This window comes from Mirounga leonina, unplaced genomic scaffold (genome assembly GCF_011800145.1).
Source record: "Mirounga leonina isolate KUSES-001 unplaced genomic scaffold, KU_Mleo_1.0 Mir_174, whole genome shotgun sequence".
NCBI classification, from domain to species: Eukaryota; Metazoa; Chordata; class Mammalia; order Carnivora; family Phocidae; genus Mirounga; species Mirounga leonina.
The window spans coordinates 74,676,347-74,681,263 of NW_023270451.1; positions in this window are offsets into that span (position 1 = coordinate 74,676,347).

The following is a 4,917-nucleotide window of genomic DNA, read 5'->3' on the forward strand; positions in this document are numbered from 1 at the left end:
GCTGGCTAGACATCTTTCTCTCTCTGCATGTCTCCCCATGTGGCTAAGTTGGGATTTGTCATAATGGTGCTGGGTCCCCAGAAAGAGCAGACCAAAGGGACGAGCCCCAGTGGGCAAGTGCCTATGAAACCACTACTTGCTTCACACCAGCTAAAAGGGACATTAGCAAAAGGGACAAACCCAAAGTTAATGTGGAAGGGGATTATACAAGACATTAAGATCAGGAGGCAAGGTTCATTGGGGTCATAAAATAACAGTCAACCAGAGATCCCATTCTGGTTCAATTTATACTAGTGAGGAGACTGGAATAGCTTCTGATCCAGGCACCCACAGCCTCTGTTTTATTACTTGAAAATAAAAATTACAATATAACTAATAAATTTCTGAAAGATTCATTTTTCTTGAGTGGAGCTAATAAATCAAGTGACTAGGACATTATTCTAGCACGAACCATATGGATGATATTTAGTATTTGTTGCCCATCCAACCTTTACTCCCCACTTCTTTTTAGACAAGATAAATAGAATGAAAACTCTGAGTTGGGTTTGGGTTAGAGCAAGAAAATTCCTTTCCTTCAGTATCACCCTACTCGTGACAACCTAAATGGCTATTTTGCATTTGGGAGTTAAGCATGTACTTTTTACCAGAGGCTACTGCTAACGGAGTTGAGAATCTCACCCCTGATTGCCTCTATCAGAGGAATGACTATATTGTTGGCAGACAGAGCAGCTGTAATCTCTTCCTGCAATGAGCCAGCCACTCATTGAGCTGGCGCAAACTGCTGCTATTGATTTTTCTATACAGATAATTAAAAACAGCTTGTATGCCTGTATTTCATACCCATCATCAGTGACAATGAAAGGCCTTAATTCCTGCGACTATATCATTGTGTTCATTGCAAACCTTAGGTTTGGGCTGAAGAAGCATTTTCCTTTCTGTGGAGTACAAAACAAAAACAAAAACAAAACAACACACACACACACACACACACACAAAACCAACCACAAAATACCAAAAACCTAAATTCAGAGGAGTCAGACCAAATGTAATTCCAAAGCTGAGAATAAAAGTTATGAATAGAGGACGTTTAAAGAGAGGCTTCAGGCAACGGGGCTAGACACAGAAACTGGAACTGAACCCTATGGGTAGGCTGGAGAACATATAGAATATCACTACAACTTATGCATTGGCAGAGGTTTCAATGTTATGAAAGAATCTTCTGAAGTTTGGCTCTATACCATCTGAATCTGGAAATTTGGTGATTCTCAGAAGAATAAAGACAGTTTTAAACCAGGCAAATTAAAATCAGAAAACTATCCCAAGACCTAACCAGATCGTTAACAGGGTTATGTGTGCATGCATATTAGAAGAGACAGCACAGTGGTTTCTTCTTAAACCAGCAATGCCCACAGACTGACATCATATGAAACTCAACTTAGGACAAGCCTATGAATGTTCTTTTCCATTCTCAGTTCAAGCTTTTGGGTCTATTTATTCCACATTTCTCCCAATTTAAGTTTTCAGAATTGTACCTTATTTATCACCGTCAAAGTGTGTATATCTTTAATTTTTAAGGCACTTTTACAAGCCAGAGGGAGTAAAAAGGATTGAGGCATACTTTAGATTAGGAACTTCCATGTCAGAGCAAACACGATTAAGTATACTAAGTCATCTAAGTTCTGTACAGGCCCTCTCCTTTCACCCGTCCCCCACCCCACAGTGCAGGGAAAGTACAAGAAATGTGATAAGCATGTCATCAATGTTATTCTCCCCAGCATATTTTCATAGGTACAATTGACGGAGCACTTACTATGTGCTAGGCGTTGTTCTAAGTATTTTTCCAGCCAATGTCTCATTTCACGTCCACAAAAATCCATTTGGTTGGTGGTACTGTTTTCTACAATTTTGATGAGGATGCTGAGGCTGAGAAAGAGTGTTACATGACAAAGTTCACCCTGTCTGTAATCAGCAACATAGGTGTCAAACCCAGGGCTGTCCCCAAGGATTCAGAAAATGTTAAGCAGAAAAGAAACCCCATGACCCTAACTGGATTGGTCAGTGAAGGAGAAACATCCTTGTTATCATTACCATGGCTGCCATGTAGTTATAACACCTAATAGTTACAAGCATTTGTGCTCCATGTAAGTTCTGGTCCTTTCCATCTGTATAAAACTGAGCTAATTATCTTTATACCTCTAACGTGATAGACTGTAGAGTTGGGGAGCTAGCCACCTGTGACTCTGTACCGATCCCTGAAAATAAAGACACATAAAAATTCTCAAGGGTTGGAGCCATAGATATCTTATTAAAAAGGCATTTGTTTTAGATTTTTAAAATGCTGACCAGTTATGAATGCTATGGCAAATAGTGCTCAAACAATACATTTGGGGGATAATTTTAGTAATGTTTTCCGAAGGGAGGACCTTGAATGGAGATCATTTTGAAGCTTTTTCCATCTTTATAATGACCTTCCATTAAAAGATCCTCTTCAGGGACACCTGAGTGGCTCAGTCGGTAAGAGCCCAACTCTTGGTTTCAGCTCAGGTCATGATTTCAGGGTCGTGGGATGGAGCTCAGCATCTGGCTCTGTGCTCAGCCTGGAGTCGGCTTGAGAGTCTCTCCCTCTCCCAGGTCCCCTCTTCCCCCCACTCTCTCTCTTTCTCTCTCTTAAGTTAAATAAATAAATCTAAAAAAATAAATCCCCTTCAGAGCATCTTACTACTTGAGAGAAGAAAGGGGCCCTCTGGAGACCATCAGTTTTACAGGCTCATTCTACCAATGAGGAAAGTTGGACCCAAGGAGAACAAGAAACATACCTTCTCAGGAGCAGAGCTGGGCTGAAATCCAGTGCATTCTCTTTGTTTCACCCCAGTAGCTCCTTCAGGCGGCATCTGAAGCATTTGAACATACCATTGCAATACAAGTTGCAAATGGGGAGCCCCTGAGCTTTGGTGAAGTCTCCCTATCACAGTTAACTATGTGATCTTGAGCAGAATTTTCAGTCTCTTTGAACCTTGGTTTCCTCCTATGCAAAATGAAGTTATTCAACAGGCTTTCTAGAGTCATTTTGCTTCCATAACATGTGACTCTGTGATTTGAATGTATTGGCAAATTAGTTTCTACTTTTCACAAAGCACACGGGCCTTCTTCTTCCTAAGATTCTCCAGATTTCTAATGAAAAATATCACAATTGGAATCCCAAAGTCAGACAAACTTTAAGTAAAAGACAAAACAGCCATCTTCAGACATGCAAGAACTCAGGGAATTGATTTCCCTAGTGCTTAGTTTTAAGAAGTAATTTGTGACTATACTCCAGCAAATCAAGAAACTAGTGCTTAGTTTTAAGAAGTAATTTGTGACTATACTCCAGCAAATCAAGAAACTAAGAAATATGTGAGTCAAAAGTGGTAAGACAAATGCAGGGGCACCTGGGTGGCTCAGATGGTTAAGCGTCTGCCTTCGGCTCAGGTCATGATCCCGGGGTCCTGGGATCGAGCCCCACATCAGGCTCCCTGCTCAGTGGGCAGCCTGCTTCTCCCTCTCCCTCTACTTCTCCCCTGCTTGTGCTCTCTCTGTCAAATAAATAAAAAATAAAAAAATTTTAAAAAGTGATAAGACAAATGCAGAAGTCCAAAGAAGAAAAGCGTAAGGTGATAATTGTACAGCATGACTAGGAAAAAGTTCATCAAAATTAGAACAGGAAGCCAGTGGACTCCGAGATGCCTTCAGAAGAAAGAATGAAATGGACTCCAGAATGACAAGGGAGATCGATGATACTAGAGACATAATGAAAAAATTGTGTGTGTGTGTGTTGTATCTTTCAACAAAAACAAAGACAACCAACACCAAAAGAAAGAAAAAACAGTATCAAAATGTCCAAATATGAAGCAGAGCAATCTAAAAAAATAGTAAGAAAAACGATTTGATCTGAATGACAGAAGCATTGTCTTTCATTGGCATTGGGGTCCTGGCCTTGAAAAGCTTCAGAAAAAAATGTAAACATAGCTTAATATTTGCCTCTGAGAAACACATTAACCTGCCATGCTAATAAATGTCCATGTTCTTAACTTTCAAATCTTAGAATTCAAAAAATTGACAACATGTAGAACTTTTAACATCAGTACAAAATAGAATGTAAAATGTACATCTGTAGACTGTATCAAAATCAACAGCTTCTGCACAGTGAAGGAAACAATCAACAAAACTAAAAGACAACCTATGAATGGGGAAGATATTTGCAAATGACATATCTGATAAAGGGTTAGTACCCAAAATATATAAAGAACTTATACAACTCAATACCCAGAAAACAAGTTACCCAATTAAAAGTGGACCAAAAACATGAACAGGCATTTATCTAAAGAAGACATCCAGATGGCCAACAGACACATGAAAAGATGCTCAGCATCACTCATCATCAGGGAAATGCAAATCAAAACTACAATGAGATAAAACCTCACACCTGTCAGAATGGCTAAAAGCAAAACACAATAAACAAGTGTTGGTGAGAATGTGGAGAAAAAGGAACACTTTTGTACTATTGGTGGGAATGCAAACTGGTGCAGCCACTGTGGAAAACAGTATGGAGGTTCCTCAAGAAATTAAGAATAGAACTACCTTACAATCCAGTAATTACACTATTGGGGGTGTTTACCCAAAGAATACAAAAAACTAATTTAAGGGATATATGCATCCCTATGTTTACTGCAGTATTATTTACAATAGCTAAACTATGGAAGCAGTGCAAATGTCCATCAATAGATGAATGGATAAAGAAAAGGTGGTGTGTGTGTGTGTGTGTGTGTGTGTATGTGTATGAAATATTATTCAGGCATAAAAAAGAATGAAATCTTGCCATTTGCAACAACATGGATGGAGCTAGAGAGAATAATGCTAAGCAAAATAAGCCAGTCAAAG